General features: G+C 43.9%; 1 protein-coding gene and 1 pseudogene across 2 annotated transcripts in view; one reads left to right on the forward strand and one right to left on the reverse strand.

The window, feature by feature from the left end:
* The window catches only part of LOC126425011 (fasciclin-2), a 927,523-nt gene that overhangs the window by 168,972 nt on the left and 734,776 nt on the right, over positions 1-23,775 (forward strand). The window lies entirely within an intron of this gene.
* Positions 9,188-9,305, reverse strand: LOC126425389 (5S ribosomal RNA; annotated as a pseudogene).

Raw genomic sequence — 23,775 nt, forward strand, 5'->3', positions numbered from 1 at the left:
CAAGATACACGGACGATAATGTAAAGTGTATCTTGAAAATCATGTGAACAGCCGTCAGATGATGAACTTGCCAGTTCGAAACCGTTAACGGCGTTATTTACCTAAATAAATAGCAGTATTAATAGTGGCTGGTTGCTGTTTTCTTCTTTGTAAGAATTAACCGACATTAAGATGAATTTGAACAAATTAAAGAACGAGAAACTTAACCCAAGAAATATTAATTTTATTTCGAAATTTGAGGAAGAGACAATGGCTTTCTGCTCCACAGCATTTGATTATTTAGAAAAATGGGCGATTTCTTTTAATAAATATCAAGTATTTGATTGGATGACGCTATCTGAAACAGAGATTGGGTGCTGATTGAAAACCCTACATATGTGTATGCATATATATTAGTTATTTTTCAATATGGTAATGACAGAGAAGCTGAAAGAGTTCTGCTTATACCTCTGCTTGACAAAAAAATAATAAATAAATTGGTGTGAAGGTTTCAGGCGACGTTTTTCAGGAATGTGTGTACCTGAAGAACTTTTTAGAAACTCGGAAGAATGGAGGAAAGATGTTTTTGTTTGTTAAGGAAATCGAAAATCCTGAACGAACGAATGCCAACTGCTAAAATTATGTGAGTATCTGTTTTCTATTCCCTCACACTACGCCACTGTGGAAAGAGTATTTTTGCTGATGTCGGTCCAGTGACTGATAAAAGAAATCGACTGCCGCCAGGCACTGGAATGAATCTTACAGTGACACTTTAAATACAAGCTGATTTGCATGGAGTTTTATAAATACCAAAGCTTCTGAAAAATGTGTTGTGCCAACTACTTATGGCGCAACTAGTCCCTTGTAGTTGTGTTTTAAATAAAAAGTAATTGTTTTAAATAAATTTTTACTTCATTTCTAAAACCCCGTCTCAGCGTGTACCACCGACCTCCCAACGCTGAACGCTACCCACCTATCCGAACACCAGTGGTTCCCAACCTGGGGCAAATTACGCCCTGAGGGGTAAAATGAAATTTTCCTAGGGGTTAGATTGTATTAAGGACACGAAACGAAATTATTTATTTCTAAAATTTAATTATTATGATTATCGACTTTGTGTGTGGTGGTGTGATGTATGCTAGGAGATCGCAGCTATCGTCTGGCGCCAGTACCGTTACTCGTTTAGAACCACCCAGTGGACACATACAGCTAGTTGGCAAATACTGGAGGTTACCGTAAAGTGCATAAGTCGCCAGCTTCCATACTCACAAGTTCGCAAACAAGGATATAAAGGTATATTCTGAAGGGAAACAGCTGCTCCACAACAAAAGTTGTCTAGGTGTCAGTCTGGACAGGACGCTCAGTTTCGAAGGGCACTTACTGAAAACTGCCGCTAAGATGAACTAAAGAAACATCATCATCTTGCTGAAGCTCTGAGTAACAACATGGGGATCATCTGTTGCAACAGTAATGACATCTGCTCTTGGACTGGCGTACCTCTGGCAGAATATTGCGCTGCCGTCTCTATCAACAGCCCACACACCAGACTTGTCGATAGGCAGCTCAACCAGACTGTGCACATCATCACAGGAACAATCACAATTACTCCAACTTTCTGGCTGCCTATTCTCAGCCGAATAGCACATCCATGTTGTGCGCCGTGAAGCTGCTCTCAGGCGGGAGTTTACAAAAATACCTGGCGATGATGAGCTCCCTATACATGAGGAGATTCCTTTACTCACAGTCAGTAAACACGAACTTCGCTCCCGTCACCCACCTCTTCAAGATGCAACAGTATCTCTGGTGGACAACAGCAGACCGACGGACAGAAATATAGAAGAAAAACGCTGCCCCAAAAGAGCTGAAGATGCCCAGCATCTCGACTGTGCCACCATGGCAAGATCTGGTCAGCATTCAATGGAATAAGGACAAATAGCGGAAGGTGTGCTGACTCGCTGTCCAAATGACGATTAACAAAATGGCGCTGTGACTGTGGGACAGAACGACACACTGTTCAGCACGTCGTACATACATGCCTAAATCGATCCTTTCCTGGCGATCCGGAAGAGTTCTTGTTCTCAACTAAGGCATCAGTTGTGTTTATGTTAAAAAATGTATCGGCTCAACCACTTGTTTATAGTGTAAAACACTTCGATTGACGCGTTTCGGAAGTCAAGCTTCCATCATCAGAATAATAAAAAGTAAAAGAACCTGTTAAAACTCGCTAAAATAGAACATGCACCAGGCACAATAAAATTGGTAATGAAATTAAAACATCGTGGCTACTTCCCTTGTTGCAGCCGTGTCTTCCAAGGTGCATCTCCACATAGTCGTCAAAATACAAAAAACATTGACATTCACAACCACGACCTCTCATCCAGTATGCATAAAATCAAAGTTCAGTTGTGTTTGTTCAGTCGTTGCACGTAAGCCTTTCTGTGCTTTGTAAATATTGTACGTTTACTCAACACTCATGACTCTTTTCTATATGTAAACATTTGTATATGTATTGTTAAAGAAGAGGGTTTCCTTTTTTGTTATGTGATGCTGGCGATACGCTAAATAAATAAATTATCACTATTTCGTAAGGCTGTAATACTGATTACATAAATTTCCGATAGTGACATTTATTAAAGACTAGCATTAACGCTTGACACAAAATGTGGTGTAGACAACAGCTTGTAACGCGACTGTATTAATATCATCTTCCTCATATAGTCCACAGTTTCACCCATACTTGTAACAGTAAAATTGAGACATATACGTCACATATGTTCAAATATCAGGTGAAAGTGACTTATCCCATATTCCGGAATGAAACAGAAATTGACCCATTATTCAGTTCGCAACAGATAAGAACTAACTGACATCATCACAGTACAGCAGTAATGTAATGGCCACTACATTTCTGTAGAGCCTACTTAATATTATTATTATAATATTAGTATTACTAATGGCATTTGTCAGACACAAAGCATTGACAGCTTAAAGTCCTACGATTTCTGTTCAGTTCAGATGCATGGAGCGCAACAATTAAGTGATTTCCAAACAATATGTATAGCGCATGCATTTTAACTTGGTTTATTTTAAATGGGGATGCAAGGTGTGGCTGAACTGCTTCACCATTTTATATAAAAAAAGTTGTGAGAAATGAGCAGTACGATTTATCTTATTGACCTATTAGTTCGTGGTTTAGTAAAACCCCAACAACCACTAAATGTCATTTAACTTTCGTCATATTGTAAAATAAAAGTGTTCAAACAAGATTCTTTTGATTCAAAAGTTAAGTTAAACTCTAATGTTGATGATAGTTGGGGAATTGGGACGGGGGGGTTACGTAATATCTGATGGTGGATACCGTCAGTTTTCACGACGCGTTGTTATTATCCATTAGATTTCGGGTGTGCAGCTGTGCGAAATCCATTTCTAGATCTGGATATGGAAGCGAAGACATGGTACAACCATGATGAACTGGAGACTGACAAGGAATACAGTCTTTAGAATGACTGGAAATTTGGTACTCAGTAACAGGCTGGTAAGTTCTGCGGCGTACATTGATAACAGCTGTTGCTGCCAAACTGGTACACACACTCGCGCTACGGCGTGCCACAAAGACGAGAAGGTCTGTGATTCAGGTCCTCACCAACACCGACAATATCCAAGCGGTCTGTGTATGTGGGGCCTTTGCAAAAGTAATGTAGTAGGAGGGAGAGAGAGAGAGAGAGAGAGAGAGAGAGAGAGACCTCTGCATTCCGCCTTGCCGGCGGCATTTAAATAAAAGATTGCGGCACAGTTGCTTGTCCCTCGTGTGTGTATATGTCGACATGTGTGGGGGTACGCATGCGAGTGTTTTCTGCAAATACTTTCTCGTAAAATTCCTCTGTGTGCAGAAGGTTCTTTTTCTGTTTCTTTACATCCGGACTAAAAGCTGTTTATCAGATAACTCGCAAGCGACAAACTGAGTGCTCTGCAGCTGGTACTGTCTCCCCACGAGTACTGTTCACCGGTCACTGCAGCTGTCGGTGTTACCTGGCGTCTTCATCGGCTTCCCACATCTTAATCGCACCCACATTAATAGCCTGATGGGGGCTTGGACCTCTCGTTCATCAGCCGTAACTATTACGGGCGTGAAACTTCCTGGCAGATTAAAACTGTGTGCCCGACCGAGACTCGAACTCGGGACCTTTGCCTTTCGCGGGCAAGTGCTCTAGCTCAGTGGTAGAGCACCTGCCCGCGAAAGGCAAAGGTTCCGAGTTCGAGTCTCGGTCGGGCACACAGTTTTAATCTGCCAGGAAGTTTTATATCAGCACACACTCCGCTGCTGAGTGAAAATCTCATTCTATTACGGGCGTGTTCAGTAGAATGCACGTTCCACCTACCACATTCATATAGAACTTCGTCCCTCGTCGTCGGAGCACTGTACCCGTGTATGACAGCGCCTTACATGCAGTGCGCCACAGAGAGTGGCATTCGTGTTGTGCACCTGAGGAGGCAACGCTAGTTCCTCACCACTACGGAAAGGAAAAATCCTTTTATTATATAACCAAATTCGGTGTTATTACCAAATTCGATGGTTTTTTGTCAAATTAGATGTTTTTTTATGTTATTAGGTACTATTTTTTTGTCATATTCAGTATTAGTTTGTGCAAGATTCCTTATTTTGAAAAATTACTTGCTGTTTTTGCCATAGTTGTAAATTTTTCGCCATATTCGGTGTTATGTTTTGCCAATGTTTGTGCTTTTTTTTGCCAAAGTCGGTGATTTTTTTTTTTCAAATTCGGTGTTATTTTTCAGCAAGTTAGATGCTATGTTTTAGGCATATTCACATTTATTGCCCAATCTGATTTAGTATTTTGCCAAATTGCCTCTAACTCCCGCCGCCTTCCTCAAATACGGTCTTGTTTTGGCCGATTTCAATTCTGCTGCTTTTTCCAAATTCAGTGACTAGAATTCTGTGTTTGTTTTTGCTAAATTTGTTACTTATGTCTTAGATTGCGGGGTTTTTTTTTCTTCCCAAATCGGTTCTATTTCATCGTCATCCCTAAGTGTGGGAAATGGACTATCATTTTAAGATTACACACCAACCTCACCCATGAGGATATTTAAAGGCAAATGCAATTTAAACAGTTAATAACTATCAGTTACGAATGTCGGAACTGCCGTCCTCAGATTTACAATTTTTTTTTATGCAGCAAAATTACAGATTTCGCGCTATCTCTAAAAATTGGCGATTTATCGTTGCTTCGCTGTAAAGCGCTAATGTCGCATTATTTTTCACGTTAGCATTTTCGCGAGCTTTTCCTGTCGCCGTTCTCCATTTTCCTCACTTGCCTTCACGCGGGCGACATGCGAGTCGCCCCGCCTGCCGCGCGGTTAGGAGAACGTAAAGACCACACCAGCGAGATTCGTCACAACACAGATGCATTGCAGAGTCCGGCAAGCGTTTGGAGTTAGAATTTATTTTTAGGTGTAGGTTTCCCACGTTTTCTATGGAGAAAGTATGTACCTGAGATCCACCACGTGATGCCACAGCGAATGTGTATGATCACGCATAACCAAAATTAAAAGTACACTACTGGCCATTAAAATTGCTACACCAAGAAGAAATGCAGATGATAAACGGGTATTCATTGGACAGATATATTATACTACAACTGACATGTGATTAGATTTTCACGCAATTTGGGTGCATAGATCCTGAGAAATCAGTACCCAGAACAACCACCTCAGGCCGCAATAACGGCTTTGATACTGATAGGCCTGGGCATTGAGTCAAACAGAGCTTGGATGGCGTGTACAGGTACAGCTACCCATGCAGCTTCAACACGATACCACAGTTCATGAAGAGTAGTGACTGGCGTATTGCGACGAACTAGCTGCTCGGCCACCATTGACCAGACTTTTTTCAATTGATGAGAGATCTGGAGAATGTGCTGGCCAGGGCAGCAGTCGAACATTTTATGTATCCAGAAAGGCCCCTACAGGACCTGCAATATGCGGTCGTGCATTATCCTGCTGTAATGTAGGGTTTCGGAGGGATCGAATGAAGGGTAGAGCCACGGGTCGTAACACATCTGCAATGGACTTCCACTGTTCAAAGTGCCGTCAGTGCGAACAAGAGGTAACGGAGACGTGTAACCAATGGCACCCCATACCATCACGCCGGGTGATTCGCCAGTATTGCGATGACGAATACACGCTTCCAATGTGCGTTCACCGCGATGTCGCCACACACGGATGCGATTTATCCGAAAAAATGACGTTTTGCCATTCGTGCACCCAGGTTCGTCGCTGAGTACACCATCGCAGGCGTCCCTGTCTGTGATGCAGCGTCAAAGGTAACAGCAGCAATGGTCTCCGATCTGATAGTCCATGCTACTGCAAACGTGGTCGAACAGTTCGTGCAGATGGTTGTTGTCTTGCAAACGTCTCCATCTGTTGACTCATGGATCGAGACGTGGCTGCACGATCCGTTACAGCCATGCGGATAAGATGCCTGTCATCTCGACTGCTAGTGTTACGAGGCCGTTGGGATCCAGCAAGGCGTTCCGTATTACCCTCCTAGAACCACCGATTCCATATTCTGCTAACAGTCATTGGATCTCGACCAACGCGACCAGCAATGTCGTGATACGATAAACCGCAATCGCGATAGGCTAAAATCCGACCTTTATCAAAGTCGGAAACGTGATGGTACGCATTTCTCCTCCTTACACGAGGCATCATAACAGCGTTTCACCAGGCAACGCCGGTCAACTGCTGTTTGTGTATGAGAAATCAGTTGGAAACTTTCCTCATGTGAGCATGTTGTAGCTGTCGCCACCGGCGCCAACCTTGTGTGAATGCTCTGAAAAGCTAATTATTTGCATATCACAGCATCTTCTTCCTGCCGGTTAAATTTCGCGTCTGTAGCACGTCATCTTCGTGGTGTAGCAATTTTAATGGCCTTTAGTGTATGTGTGATGCCACAGCGAGTGTGTATAATCCCGCATAACGAAAATTAGAGTAATAATCGAACACTGATTCATGATCTCAGATTTAGCAGTGGAACTGTAAATTTTGCATGAATCAGTAGCTGATGAAATTATGCTCCCGTAGAGTCTGCAGCTAAAACGGCTCTAACGGTGAGACCTTCGTTCTGTGGATGAAGGACAACAGACAAACACTGTATTCCTGGATTTCCGAGAAGTATGTGACACGGTGTGTGTCCGTCAGAGACAAGGGTATCATCAGCAGTGTCCGGTAAAGCGCAATAGGACCGCTACTGTTTACTATGACCATAAACGATCTGACGGATAGAGTGAGCAACGATTTACAACTGGTTACGCATACGCTGTGGTGTACCAATAGGCGTCGCCGTTGAGTGACTGTAGGAGGATACAAGATGACTTAGACAAATTTTCTAATGTATGTGATGAATGGCAGCTGGCTCTAAATGAAGTTACGGGAAAAAAGAGCGCAGTAACGTTCGAAAAGAACATTGATAGTGCCCGTTGAACACTAGTGCGACCCATTCTTGAGTAGTGTTCGAATGCGCCGGATCCCCGCTGATTCGGATTAAAGGAAGACATCAAAGCAGTTCACCCAAAGGCTATATTTGTTACCGGTATGTTCGATCAACCCACAGGTATTACAGACGTGCTCCCGGAAATCAAATGGGAATCCCTGGAGGGAAGGCGATGTTCTTTTCGAGGAACTCTATTGAGAAAATTCAGGGGACCGACATTTGAAGATGATTGCAGAACGATCGTACTGCTGCCAACGTACATTTCGCGTTAAGGACAAAGGAAATTAGGGCTCGTACGGACAGTCTTTTTGCCCTCGCTCTGTTTGCGAGTGGAACAGGAAATGAAATGACTAGTAGCGGTACGTGGTACCCTCCGCCATGCACCGTAGTGGCTTGCGGATTATACCTTCATATGTAGAGTATGAGTGAGTGAGCGCGTAAGCGGTGTTGAGGGAGTATGCACAGTTGACCTAGTTTTCCGTAGTCATCACTATGCTTGTTTACTGTAATGTCACCGCGTGTTTCTGATAATATCGTGGTCGAGTAGTAGATCTACGTGGCTGTCTCTGTAGGCGAGGCGGCATCGGTCACCTGAAGTTAAGCCATGCCAAGTTCATTCGCACTCTGTCTTACACATCGCAAGCTCGTGCAGACTGGTATGGGATGAGCGAGGACTCAAGCCCGAACACAGTGGTAGCTCGGCAGGTGTCAGCCGCCGGCGCTTGCCACATTGCACCTCGTACCGGACTCTTGTAGCAGCTAGGAGCTTACTAAGGTGGCCAGCTCGGCATAGATACGTACTTTGAGCTGTAACGAAGCGCCCGTCAGGTGGAAGATGGAAGAAACGCACATTGTAGAGAAATTCCGTGGAGGATTTTTCTCTTGTGGAGCTGAAGGGTGGGGGGGAAAAGGAGGGCGGTAGAGGAAAGGAGTGAGTGTGAACACGGGAAGGAGTTAGAGGAGGAGGTGCAGCCGTTAGGTAGGGCAACGTGACTGCTAGTAGTGCGCGACTATTCCGGTTGGGACGGCGCTCTGTTCCGCCGCGTGACGTACGGTCGGGGCGGGCAGGGGGCGCAGCCGGCTTAATTTGTTTACCACTGCGGCTACAGAGGGCGGAGAAGAGGAGACAGAGGAGCGGAAGAAAGGCGCCCGGCGGTGAGGGGAAGAGAGAGAGAGAGGATCCGCGTGCGGAAAGTTGCGGAGCGGGCGAAGAAAGGCGGCAGCAGTGGGGTGGGGGTCGGCGCGAGCACAAAGGGGGGAACGGTGCGCTGGCGTGGGCGGGGCACAAAGGAGCCGACCAGCCAGAGCTCTGCAGCTGACGCCGCAGTCGCACTGTGTGCGCTGTCAGAGTGGCAGATGTCTCCACCCAACGTGTGTGTGTGAGCGCACGCACCCGTGTGTCCAAAACTCTACTACTACACGATTCTCTGCAGTTCACACTTAACTGGTTGGCAGAAGGCTCATACAACAACATTCACTAAACTAAAACTAAACTCCTGCCGCACAGGCCATGAAGGCCCAAAGGCACCGACCGGCCGCCGTGTCATCGTCAGCCCACAGGCGTCGCTGGATGCGGATAGGGAGGGGCATGTCGTCAGCACACCGCTCTCCCAGCCGCATGTCAGTTTACGAGACCGGCGTCGCTTCTTCTCAATCAAGTAGCTCCTCAGCTTGCCTCACAAGGGCTGAGTGCACCCCGCTTGCCAACAGCGCTCGGCAGACCGGATGGTCACCCATCCAAGTTCTAGCCCAGCCCGACAGCGCTTAACTTCGGTGATGTGACGAGAACCGGTGTTACCACTGCGGCAAAGCCGTTGGCCACAGCAACATTCAGACTTATAAAATCCGTAACGAACAAACTGAATCAACACAGGACTTTTTCCAGTATTTGCAAGACTCCTGGCACCAAAACACTTTCAAAAGGCAAACCTACATCTATATTACTTGTACGAGGGCTGTTGAAAAAGTACCCGACCTTAGTAACACCAATCTTTAATCCGATACAATTGTTTGACACTATAGTTCTATCCACGAACGATGGCGGTTTACGAATGTCGAGGCACAGACGTGGGTTGCACTATTGCCGATTCCAAGCGACAGTTGCGGTACGGGCAAACGCGTGCTTTCCGCTTGAAGAAAGCGTGTAGCCTCCAAATTATGGCTCTAGCTTGCTTACGCAGAATTTATCGCTCACCACCACAATCAGCGCTGAGAACTCACAACAAACGGAATCGAAATTGATTAAACAACTCGCTACGATCACGTTTACGGCTCTCATTAGCTACGGAATTCGCGGCAGAGCGCTCTGAACATCCTGAACGCTCATTGCTGTTGGAGCATATGTGACGTAGGTGCGGAGAAGTAGCCTAAACTCCGAATTCGAATCTCTTCCCCGTTCGGAAACCACGTTCGTGTCAGGGTCTTTTTCAGTTTGGGGAATGGCTAGAAGTCACTCGGTGCTTGGTCAGGGGAAAGGGAGGTCAATAAACCACAGTCGCGTTGTGTTTGGCTAAAAAACTCAGAATTCATGCAGAACGATGAGCGGCTGCGTTATCGCGACGAAGGTGGCAATCGCCTGCTGCCCACAAGTCGGGGCCGTTTGTGTTTCACTGGTTCACAAAGACGACAGAGAACACAAGCCGGGGCCGTTTGCGTTTCACTGGTTCACAAAGACGACAGAGAACCTCTTGGTAGTACTCCTCATTCAGGTTAGTACCTTCTCTGGCGTATTCGCGACAGACGACGCCACTGTAGAGGAAAAAAAAAATTAAAAAAAAAGAGATGCGGTGCGGACCTGACTGTCTCATTTGGGTCTCGGGGATGATTCATGCTTCCAGTGAGATGGCTTTTTTTTTCTCTCTCCATAAACCGAGGACTCGTCACCTGTGATCATTTTGCTCGATAAAGTTGATATTACTGTTGCACAGTATCCAGCATGACCTGTGCGAACTCCAAACGAACTTGCTTCCGCTCAGTTTTACCAACCTTGCCACGTATTTGGCCGAGATCCTCGTGAGATCTAAGTGTTCCGTTAAAACGGCATGTATGAATCCAGTACTAATTTTAATTAGGTTTGCAAGTACTCTGATTGTGAGTCGTTTATGCTGCATCGCCAGGGACCTTATGTGATCAATAACAGCCTAATTTGCTAATGTTAGCGCCTACCTGAACGTGGTTCAGTCCTCACTGAAGACAGCCCATCTTTGAAGCGTTTTGTGTGGTACGCATTGCTTCGTCCCCAGTCATTAGTCGAATCTTGCCGATTTTTTCAAATTGAGAATCATCAGGGTTAAAACAAAATTTGACGCCTTCATCTTCACATGTCAACGACTAGCCAGTGACTGATTGTTCCCGCAGTCGTGAAAAAATCAAGCATGCGCACTAACGTATTTCTATAAACATGGAGAGCGCACGCATCCCGGTACCATTGTTTGTTTCATCAATAAAAATGTGATCGGATACTTTTTGAATAGTCCTCTTAGATCTAGAGAACTGCCAATATGGTCTGCAGTACACCTTTTGAAATGTAAGGCAGCAGGCATAAATTATGGCATCCGGAACGGTGTTTGGGACTTGCACAGAAATCAGAAGGTGCAGTTATAAAAGACGAATGATATGAAAAGGCAGCCATAGTTGGTAAGGGCGTGAGACAGTGTTGTAGCCTATCAACGGTGTTACTCAACCTATACATCGAGAAAACAGTGACGGATACCAAGGATAAGTTTGGAAACGGAATTAAAGTTCAGGGAGAAAAGAAAAAAAAAAACTTTGTTTGCAGATGACATTGTAATTTTGTCAGAGATAGCTAAGAACTTGGAAGAACAGTTGAACGGAATGCATGGTGTCTTAGAAAGAGATCATAAGAATAAGGTGATAATAGTTGAAGTAAACCAGACGATACTAAAGGAATCAGAGTAGGAAATGGAGCACTAAAAGTACTAGATATGTGAAAAAGGGTTTTTTGAATATCTAATATAAATTTAAATGTTAGGAACTCTTTTCTGAAGGTATTTATTTGGAGTGTAAAGCCTTGTATAGAAATGAAACTTGAACAAAAGGCACTTCAGACAAGAAGAAGACTTTTGAATTTGCTGTTATACAAGAATCCTGAACACTGCATGGGTAGTTCGGATAAATAATGAGGACGTACTGAATCGAATTGAGGAAAAAAGAAATTTACACCACAACTTGACTGAAAAAAGGGATCAGGTGACACGACTGATTCTGTGGCATCAAGAAATTCCCGAATCGTCGGTTTTATGATGAAGGGAACAGTGGGCGGTAAAAATTGTAGAGGGGCTCCAAGGCATGAATGCAGGATTAAAATGGATATAGTTTGCAGAGGCTTGCACAGCATAGTGTAGCATGGAGAGTTCCATTAGACTAGCCTTCGGTTACCACCACAGTACAATTCAGTAGTTCAACTCTTGCACACACCTACAGTTTCACATGGTCATTTGTGTTTGCTACGTGTGTTTGAAACACCATCATTTCTGTTCATGTAGCAAGTATTTCTGTTTGTTTGTTTACTGTAACTGTTTCGCTGTTTATCATACTACCACGGCTCCGCAAAGAAAAGCATCAATTAGGAAGTATTTTACCCTATTTGTTTATGTTCTCTACCTTTTGGTAACCCTTAGATTAGAATCTCATGTATTGTCGATTTACAAACATAGCCGCAGCTTGTAATGTTCACTGACGGCCATTAGCTATGCTTGTATAATTTATGCTATAACTCAGTGCATCTAAAATGAAAGATCGCGATGTCTCATTGAAGTGTGATGGCTGGCATATTCACACTCATTGTACTTACGATTCAACATTTGTTTACCTTGAGGCCGTGTGCACGCTATTACTGCGTTTGTTTGTGTGTGTGTGTGTGTGTGTGTGTGTGTGTGTGTGCGCGCGCGCGCGCGCGCGCCAGGAAGCACTTACAACGTAACGATCTTACGGTTTTGTAAACATTTCCGACTTAGTTTTCATTATTTTCGTGTCTAGCTAGTTGCACGTGATCAGGAGAATAATGTTCCCGTAACATCGCCCATCTGATGCCGGGCCATCAATGACTAGAAAACTACTGAATGGTGCTGCAAATCGTATCAAATTCAAAAAGCGTCTGGTTGGGTATCACACTTAACCCGCATAAACTGCTAAATTAAATCACAGTCGCAGTTCATCAGCCACGATGGACATAATGAATATTTCTCCACAGTAGCAGTCTCGAATTGCACGTGCGAGGTAAGATTACTCTTCTTTTACAACGACTGACGTTTCTCCCTAAGCATGTGGGAGTCAGCGTAATATCTAAGGAGTAACTGGCGATTGAAATTTCGTGTAAAGACGTCGCTGCAACGTTAAACGCCTTCAAAATGGCTCTGAGCACTATGGGACTTAACATCTATGGTCATCAGTCCCCTAGAACTTAGAACTACTTAAACCTAACTAACCTAAGGACATCACACAACACCCAGTCATCACGAGGCAGAGAAAATCCCTGACCCCGCCGGGAATCGAACCCGGGAACCCGGGCGTGGGAAGCGAGAACGCTACCGCACGACCACGAGATGCGGGCTAAACGCCTTCGTTTTGTTGATGACGGGGATCATTAGCAAGTCGTATGTCTGTCAGAGGAAGCAAAACTATGTAACCATTGCGTGAGAGCTCATATTAGCTCAAAGAGTTCTCTCTCTCTCTCTCTCTCTCTCTCTCTCTCTCTTTTTTTTTTTTTTTTTTTTTATACACACACGTTTTCTTTTATTCGGTTTTGTAATCTCAGACTCGCACCTTCGTCGGCGGCCGTTACACTATATGCTTTGAAAGATTCTCTACGGGGAAGTGCTATTGTGCGGAACAGATACGGAAAGTAATTTTAAAAAGAAATTTCGGCAGGGCGCACAGTTTGTGCTATGGTGGCGAACTCCATTTTAACGAACGCGTACGATATACATCTTTTTTATTTCGCCTCCCCCATAGAAATGAATACAAATTGCAGCAATAGATTATCATAAGTTAAAGCCTTGCGACGTTCTCCGTTCTAATAGCCGTTATTGCTTAAAAAGCGCGTGAAAAATGGCGTCTTTTCCTCGTTTAAAAGCAGAGGAACCGTGCCAGCGACGAGTTTTTTTGCGGCATAGTTGATACTTGCTAATTACATCCCCTCGTTTCATTCTTGAGTTTGGGCAAACACTGCACGTATTTCTGTCGCCCTTGCCAGTAATTCCATGTTTCAAAGGGAACGCGGCGGCTCTGAAATTACGACTATCGTAGTCGTTCTGTCACAGGGAGGCCCTAACAAGAGTGTTAACGCCTGTTGTATAGCGAAGAAACAAACGTTTGCACGTTTTTACAAAGATATAATGTCGTCAGAGCTAATGTAAATCTATGGACGCGACATCTAGAAGAGAGGAGTGTGAACTTCCTGTATCCACTTTTAACGAATCAAGTTTGCGTGTGTCTACATATATATGATTATTCTGCAATTTGCACATAATTGTTTGGCAGAGGAGTCGTCGAACAACTTTCATTCAACTTTCTTGAACAGCACGTGGGAAAAATGAGCACCTAACTCGTCCTGTACTAGCTCTGGTTTCATGTACTTTATTACGACGATAACTGATCGCCGGCCGCGGTGTTCTAGCGGTTCTAGGCGCTCAGTCCGGAACCGCGCGACTGCTACGGTCGCAGGTTCGAATCCTGCCTCGGGCATGGATGTGTGTGATGTCTTTAGGTTAGTTAGGTTTAAGTAGTTCTAAGTTCTAGGGGGCTGATGACCACAGATGTTAAGTCCCATAGTGCTCAGAGCCATTGATAACTGATCCCATGTACGGGGGATGAGCAACAAAGACAGAGACCTTTTTTTTTCATAGATGTTTATTACTCCATTTCAGTGTTCACATAACGTTTTTCACAGTACTCTCCTCCTATTGAATGCACATTTTATAGCGCCTGTGCCGGTCCTCGAAGACATGGTGAAGGCCATTCTTTGTTAGGTCCTCGAGAATCTTCTCACTTCACATGAGCTCTGCTTCAGAGTTATAAAACCGAATGGTCCGAAGGTATGCCCTTAGTTAGTGATGGTGGTAAAAACAAACCATGGGATGCAAGATCGGAGCTGTAAGGCCATTGCAGTACACAGGTAATGTTCAGTTGAGCCAGAAACTGCACGACGATTTGCGGCATGAGGCCGCGCATTGTCATGATGAAGTCTCCATCCAGTCCGAAAAAGTTCTGGTCGTTTCCTTTCAATGTGGGTCGTCAGTTTAGCCGGCCCCTGTGGCCGAGCGGTTCTAGGCGCTTCAGTCCGGAACCGCGCTGCTGCTGCGGTCGCAGGTTCGAATCCTGTCTCGGGCATGGATGTGTGTGATGTCCTTAGGTTAGTTAGGTTTAAGTAGTTCTAAGTCTAGGGGACTGATGACCTCAGATGGTGCCATAGTGCTTAGAGCCATTTGGACCATTTGAATCCTCAGTTTAGCCAGTACTGACTTGTAGTATGCTGCTGTAACGGTAGTGTGAGGGAGAACTGCATGCTGGTACATCATTCCATGACAGTCAAAAAAGCCTGGTGTCGTCGTGAAGGATATACGAGTGGACCTTCGGCTCCGAAAGCCAATAGCGATGATGTTTCGCAGAATGGTTCACAAGCTGACACTCGTTGATGGCACAGCAATGAAATTTGCAGCAGTTTGCGGAACCGTTGTCCTTCTGTGACAATTCTGTTCTGTCGTCGTTGGTCCTGTTCTTGCACGATCGAGGATCGTTTTCCGGCCGCAGTGATGTCGGAGATTTGATGTTTTACCGTATTCCTGATATTCACGGTAGGCTGGTGAAGTGGACGTACGGGAAAATCCCCACTTCACCGCTACCTCGGAGATGCTGTGTCCAATCGCTCGTGCGCCGACTATAACACCACGTTCAGACTCACTTACATCTTGATAACCTCCCATTGTAGGAGGAGCAACCGATCTAACAACAGCGTCAGACACTTGTTTATTATATAGGCATTTCCGACTGCAACGCCGTATTCTGTCTGTTTACATATCTTTGTATTTGATTATTCATGCATATATATACGAGTTTATTTGGCGCTTCGGTGTATATAGGCGTTGCCGACCGCAGCGCCGTATTGTGCCTGTTTACATACATCTGTATTTGAATATGGATGCGTATACCATTTTCTTTGCCGCTTCAGTTTATAAAATGTGTTCTACACAAGGTGTTTCTCTCTGTAACTCATAAAATAATAAGTGAAATGAATATTTATTTAGATAAGTACTAGTAAGAAACGTTACTTTTTTGTGGAGTTACCAACATAATTTCTTTATCTCTTTTTAGGTAGATCTACAACAACAAGTTATAATTTTTAAATACAAATTTTTTCTATCTTGTAGCAGATAGCCTACCGTGTACAAATAAAGTTATATGGTATTTCCGTCAATTTTAGTTAGGGAGGTAGAAATGTTCATCGATCCAGGCGTTAAGTCAGCATGAAGTATACAGGGTGATTCAGGTGCTCCTACGCATCGGCTTAGTACAACTCTCAACGCCTTCAAATACCACGCATAAGATTTTTATATTCTGTCGCCCACTATGTGCAATCTATTATTGCAACAGGATGAACTGGACCATTTTGTAGGAAATTTAATGTAGATGAATTTTGTACTGGGATATTTTTCTGCTAGAGACCCTAGTTTCGATTTCGAATTATTCAAGGAAAACGTGCAAAAATGATCTCAATACGCGTATTGTTTTTAATAACTCGAAAACCGTGGTCGCCAGCAAAAACGTATCGCAGTACAAAATTTAAATACGTTAGATTTCCTACAAAAAAGGTTTTGTTCTTTTTTCTGTAGGACTAATTGTTTGCGTGTAGTGAGCGAGAGAATGTGAAAATCAGTCGCACTGTTTTTGGATTGCCCCTTGGTTTGCGTGAAACCTATTGGTACGGGTGACTGAAGCACCTCGTATAATTGTCTGTCTTGAGATTTATATTCTTGTGTTTGCAAATTCATGTAACTGGGTTTTTCTGATTGCAGAAATCAGTTCATCTTCTAAAAGGTGTAACGTTACTGGTGTCACGAAACGACAAATTGTTCGCTGCACTGTACGAAGTCATGGTCTGTTAGATGCTTGAACGTGTATCCTTTCAGTGTCGTATTCAAGACGGGTCGGGACCCACTAGTTTCAACCTGCCACGGATATTGATGTGGAAGAAACATGGCATACTCATCGAGTTAAGTCTGACACGTTACTGATGCGCGGCGAAAGCCAGCGAAACAGCCATGCCATATGCTGTGACTTATCCTGATCGAAGAGCTCCATCATCTGGTACGTATTTACGTGCTGAAACTGCAGCTGCCTGACTAAAGTTGATTGAAACTTGATTTAAACTAATTTGTGTACAGTTGTTTTAAATATGTTGGTTACATGCCAAGGAAAAAAAATAATTTTTTGTTTAAAAATAATAACTGGTTGCGGTCACTGTCTAGGAAATGACTAAATAAACTACTTTCGAAACGCCACAGAAAGAGTACTAAATAAATATTTCTTTCACTTACTATTTTGTACGTACCAGAGGAAAACACCCTGTATATCATGTTGTTGTTGTTGTTGTTGCTGTTGGTGTTGTCTTCGCTCCAAAGACTGGTTTCATACAGCTCTCCATGGCACTCTGTCTTGGCCGCGTGGTTTGAGGCGCCATGTCACGGATTGCGCGGCCCCTCCCGCCGGGGTTTCGAGTCGTCCCTCGGGCATGGGTGTGTGTGTTGTTCTTAGCATAAGTTAGGTTACGTAGTGTGTAAGTCTAGGGACCGATGACCTCAGCAATTTGGTTCTTTAGGAATTCACACACATTTGAACATTTTACTCTATCCTGTGCATTCGGGAGAACGACGGTTCAATCCCGCGTCCGGCCATCCTGGTTTAGGTTTTCCGTGATTTCCCTAAATCGCTCCAGGCAAATGCCGGGATGGTTCCTTTGAAAGGGCACGGCCGGCTTCCTTCCCCGTCCTTCCCTAATCCGATGAGACCGATGACCTCGCTGTCTGGTCTCCTCCCCACACAATCCAATCCAATCTACGCTGTGCAAGCCTCTTCATCTGCGAATAAATACCGCAACTTACATCCTTCTGAATTTGCTTACTGTATTCATTTCTTAGTCTCCTTCTACGATTTTTATCTTCCACATTTGCCACCATTACTATCGACCGATCCACCCTCCTAACCAGATTGGGCCACAAATTTCTTGTCTCCCCAATTCTATTCAGTACCTTCACTTTAGTTCCGAATCTGCGACATTCCTGTGTAGCACCGTATTTCAAAAGCTAAATTATCTTATTGTCTAATCTGTTTTTCGTCCATGTTTGACTGTCCTACATTTCACTGCCCTACATGGCTACACACTATACAAATACTTTCAGTAAGGATCTCCTGACACTTAAAATCTATGCTCGAATTTCTCTTTTTCAGACATGCTTTTCTTGCCATTGCCAATCTACATTCTGTATCCTCACCACTTCGGCCATCATCAGTTATTTTGAGGCACAAATAGCAACACACATCTACCGCTTTCAGCGTCTTGTTTTCTAATCTAATTCCCTCAGCATCGCCTGATTTAATTCGACTACATTCCAGTATCCTTGTTTTGCTTTTGCTGATGTTCGTCTTATATCTTCCTTTCACGACACTGTGTATTTCGTGCAACTGGTCTTACAAGTCGTTTACTGTCTCTTGACTTAATTACATCGTTATTGGCAACTTCAAAGTTTTTGTTTCCTCTCCCTGAACTTAAGTTCCTACTCCAAAATTCCTTTAATGCTCGCTCAGTGTACAGATTGAATAACAAATGGGATAGTTTACAACCCCATCTCACTACCTTCTCGAACACTGCTTCCCTTTCATGCCACTCAACTCTTTACTACTGCCGTCCGGTTTCTGTACAAGTTATAATTAGCCTTTAATTCCCTCTTATTTTGCCTGTGCTACTGTGAGAGTTTCAAAGAGCACATTCCCGTCAACATCGTAAAAAGCTTTCTCTAAATCTACAAATACTGTGAACTTAGGTTTGCCTTTTCTTAACATGTCTGCTAAACAAGTCGTAGAATCTGTACTGCCTTAAGCGTTTTTACAAGTCTCTGGATCCAAAATTACCTTCTCCGAGGTCGTCTTGTAGAAGTTTTCTCCATTCTTCTGTAAAGAATTCATCCATGACTTAGTAAGCTGATACTTCGGTAATAATTATACCTGCTTTATTTGGAATCGGAATTATTACAGTCTGAGGATATTTCGCCTGCCTCATACATCTTGCTCGCTATATGGAAGAGTTTGTCATGGCTGGCTTTCTCCAAGGCTATCAGAAGTTCTGGCGGAATGTGGTATACTCCCGGGACCTTGTTTCGGCATAGTTCTTTCAGTACTCTGTCAAATTCTTCACACGGTATCATATCTTACATTCCATCTTCATTTACGTCGTCTTCCATTTTTATAATATGCTTGTATATCATACTGTACATGATAATGGTCCCGACACTCTGCCTTGGAACACACATACAGAGATGAATGTGTGAAACAACGGCAGTACGGCGGGAGAAAGACTGAAAGACGAATTGGCGCGAAAGTGTCGAGCGATGGTAAGGAACTCTTGCGCCCCTTCTAGTGGTTTCTGGAAGGGAGCGCCTGCAGTGGGAATGCTCTGCTCTCCCAAAGGGTACTTCTAGGGCCAGTTGTCCTAAGGGACTTTCTCCCCCTGTCGCAGAGGGCCTTGCAAGCACGAACGGCGCCCGTGTTGGCTTGCGATAAGTCGTTGCCGGGGGAGCAGCTTTTGGTCGATTCAGCCGTGTCGTGCGGCTGTCCCTACATGGCCTCTCTCTTCGTTAACACCGGCGCCAATTTTCATTACGGTGTCTGTGCTGGCGAAGGTACGGTGAAACGCCTCCGCCTTGTGGGACGGAACACACGGATTCCACTGCCGCCGCAGGCATGGCTTTTACAAGTGCCGCTACTACTGTATGAGTCTGTACCAAGTAGCTGTTTCAACAGTGTAAAAAATCCATTTCGAATTAAAACTATCACAATCTCCTATACTTCGTTATCTTGCAACTAACTTTGATATCGTGTGATAAACTTCAAAAAATTTTATGGTCTCACATGTCTGCAGTTTTAACATGTGCGAGATATCTATTTAGCAATATGAATGTGTGTGGCCCTGGAGTATGGTACGAAATCGTCAAACCCAGAACGCAGCTATATGTTCTTCGTAAGCATGTCAGTTTATCCTCGTAGATAGGGTTGTAAAAGTACGGCAGGTTGCCGTGGACTGTCATAAGTAAGAGTAGACAACGGTTGTTTTCCTTGTAGGCCTCATCAGATAAGGTCGTGGCCGCGTTCCCTGTGTACGTTAGACAAGGTGCCGACCTTACATTTCGATCGCTTTGTGTGCGTGTGCAATCACAGCCTTACTAGATTTACCTAGCAATCAGAATTGGTGAATGGACTAGAAACTGTGTGAGGATATACAGTATAAAGGACTGCGTAGCCTACGGAACATTTTTGTTCTACATGGTTATCCTCTAGTTCATTACTAAAAAGTAAACAGTATTTATTGCAAAATTGAAATTGTCAGCGGTAAATTTAGGTTTTATTCAAAAACTTTTGAATAGTATCATGAAACAGAGGAATGTTGTAGCAAAAATTAAAGAGGTACAGATTTATCATATAGTAGTGCTGGAAAACGATGTTTCCTAAAAGATGGTAAAATTAAAACAAACACCAAACAAAATGCGAAAACAAAAACATATTAAAGATCGCTACAGTAGTTCATCAAACTTATATAAAACTCGTTCCTGATATTACTAAACAACTTACGTACTTTTCACTAATAACAGGAAACTCTATGATGAAGAACGTAATTTTGAGTACAAAATAACAACAACAATTATATAGATTTTTTCAGTACTTATGCATGTAAAATGTACTTGCATCAGAACTAATTGCTTTGGTTACATAAGTGCGCAGAAGTTACGCGATTATTTCCAAAATTTAATTTATATTTTGTACGAATATACACAATGGTCTCACACGGAACGAGGTGCATTTCTAAATACGTGCAAAACAAAGAAACGAAAAGAACAAAAAACATAGAGACGTCATCGGTTCCCAGCTCCTCTCTTCAGCATTCATTTATGTTTCTGTGCCTACCAATGCGACCAGGCCATCGGTAATCCAACGATTTACTACGCAGTTTATGTAGCGTACCGTAACTATTGAACCGTAGTTTTTGTAGAGCGCAACTCTAGCTGTAGATATGATCGTATCTTGGAGGACGCTACTTAGCATCCAGCCCTAACCATTTCTGCTGAAACACCATCATCTACATTGCGAATGGTTGAAACTGAAAAATACCGGTGAAACTTTGATAAAATATTGCACTCTAAGGGTGATGATAACATCAGCTTACACCGAATAGATGGTCTAACTTATATTAACTTGCTTCACCTTCATAGTTTTAATAATTAAAAAATAAATAAAAAAACGCTGTTATGCGAATATCTATTCCACTTTCTCAACGATTACCTTAGCTCTGAGATATGTGGCAGTTGCATCCCATATCCTTGAGTGGCGTTATTAAGCAAACATGTGGAGCAATTAACGCATTAGAAAACAGTATTTTGTTACACTCCCGCTTATACGTCTTGCGTAGAATATTGAATTTCTCTGCACGTCTTCCAGTGTCATATTTGGATGGCAAAGACACAACACTCGTACTATTATGGAATGGCCTCTTATTTTGTTCATTTAATCCTCGATCTTAGTTTCCGTAATTGCAGAAACTCGCCATATGAAGAGATAAACTGCTGTTACGCTCAAAATGCGTGGTGAAACATTAGAACTATCGTAAGGTCTATTATCTTCCGAGCCTGGCAAGCAGCTAGATTTTGTTTGACAAACGCTGGCGTTAATATCCAGCCTTCTTAGAATGAATTTTCGCTCTGTAGCGGAGTGTGCACTGATTTGAAACCTCATGGCAGATTAAACTGTTTACCGGAGTGGGGACTCGAGCCAGGATCTTTGCCTAGCACACAATTTTATCTGCCACGTAGTGTCGCGATCAAACTTGTTTGCAAGCTCGGACATCTATCTTAATTTCTCTCAAACACGTCAAAATCACTCACTGTTTGATAAACACCTCACATAAAGCGGCACGCCACCAAAAATTTGACAATTTTTTTTGTCTACAGGGGGCTTTCGAGCAGCACCGTGCCACCTTGATAATTCGTAAGCAACCACTGTTGCACCTGATGAGACAATTTTCCGTTCTGCGTACACGTCCGTGGAATTAAATAAAATTCGTACCATTTAATGACGTAAGTGCTTATACTAGGACCGTTCAATAAGTAATGCGACACATTTCTTTCTGAAAGCGGGATAGTTTTATTCAGGACTCCAGTACACCATAGTATGCCCTACTCTTTTGTCTACAGAACCCTAGTTATCAACATAATCTCCGTTCAGTGCGATGGCATTACGCCACCTTACTGGGAGGACCCATATTCCCGCGTGGTACCACGTCACTGGTCGATTTCGGAGCCAACGTGGTGCTGCGTCAGTAACTTCCCCATCGTCCTCGCACCGCTTCCTACGGAGTGCATCCTCCATTGGGCCAAACAAATGGAAGTCGTAAGGTGCGAAGTCCGGACTGTGTAGAGTGGAACAATCCAATGAAGTGTGTCAGCATTACCAGCAGAGATGCCCATTTGAGAAGCGAGGTGTTCGACTGTGACCCATCGATCATCTCGAATGAGAGTGTCCGCACGTTCGAATAATGCAGGAGTCACAGCCGTGATGCCGCCTCCCGGCACGCGGGGGTCGGACTGGTTTGCGCGACCTTGTTGCTATGACGGTAGACGCCACGCCCAACAACTCATCGTGCCTTTGTTCACTGCCAGGTCTCCGTAGACATTCTGCAAGCGTCAATGTCTCTCTGTGGTGCTTTGGTTTCCCGCCAAAAGAAGCTCAGTGACTGTTCCATTACAGACGCTGTTGTAAGGCCAGTAGGAACTTAATGAAACTATATCGTCTGAATCGGGAATATTCCACGATGACACGCAACAAATTTCACACTTTTTTCAACCGAAATTGGCCGAGAAAAGAATGTGTTGCGTTACTTATTGAACGCGCCTCGTACTTTAACGTGTAGCAAACTGAGTGGGTGGGGAATAAGAGGAAGAATGGTAACATTATTTTGATTTGCTACACACTCTGAGACAGTCTGATTTGGAGATATATCCACATCACGTATCTGCGTCGCACGCACAGGCGGAAACGCCCAATCTCGAATATATTCTTTTCCCCTTGTGCATGCTCACCGATACAAGTGCCACGTCATGCTGTCACGGGATATATGGGCGGGACGGGCTGAAGGGAAGGGGATCACGGCAAATATCGGATACGTATGGAAATTGGAAGTGTGGCGCGATATATTGGACGCGACGCGACCGCGTGGGGACAAATATTGCGGGGGTGGTTTTCACACGGCCCGGTCGGGAACGTCTGCGGACTGCCGTGCAGCAAGCCTTCAGAAAGATGAGGGACAAAGCGCTGGTTTGGCCGTTTGTAGGCCTCGCAAGGGTTTTATATGACGGTACGAGCACGAAAAAGGTAAAAAAAAGCACTAATAAAATTAAATCAGTGTGGTTCTGATGGTATTAGTGCAGGAAATGGACTCTGTAAAGTAGTAGATGAGTTTTGCTGTTTGGGCGGCAAAGTTACTGACGATGGCCGAAGTAGAGAGGACATGAAGTCGTGACTGGCTAAAAATGGTTCAAATGGCTCTGAGCACTATGGGACTTAACATCTGAGGTCATCAGTCCCCTAGAACTTAGAACTACTTAAACCTAACTAACCTAAGGACATCACACACATCCATGCCCGAGGCAGGATTCGAACCTGCGACCGTAGCGGTCACGCTGTTCCAGACTGAAGCGCCTAGAACCGCAAGGGCCACACCGGCCGGCTGTCGTGACTGGCTAGAACAAGTTCTCCAAAATAGAATTTTATTAACATCTAATGTAAACTTTAACTGTTGGTATATCTTTTCGAAAGGTATTTGTCTGGGATGTAGCCTTGTGCGGAAGGGAAACGTGGACGAAGCAATTCAGAGAAGAAGCGGATACAAGGACCTGAAACGTGATGGTCCAGAAGAATGTTGAAAATTTGATGGGCAGATGGAATAACTAAGATGAGCAATCTAAATCACAATAAATTGTTAATTTTAATTCTGGTGACCAGATTCGGCC

Source organism: Schistocerca serialis, chromosome 10, assembly GCF_023864345.2.
Source record: "Schistocerca serialis cubense isolate TAMUIC-IGC-003099 chromosome 10, iqSchSeri2.2, whole genome shotgun sequence".
NCBI lineage: Eukaryota > Metazoa > Arthropoda > Insecta > Orthoptera > Acrididae > Schistocerca > Schistocerca serialis.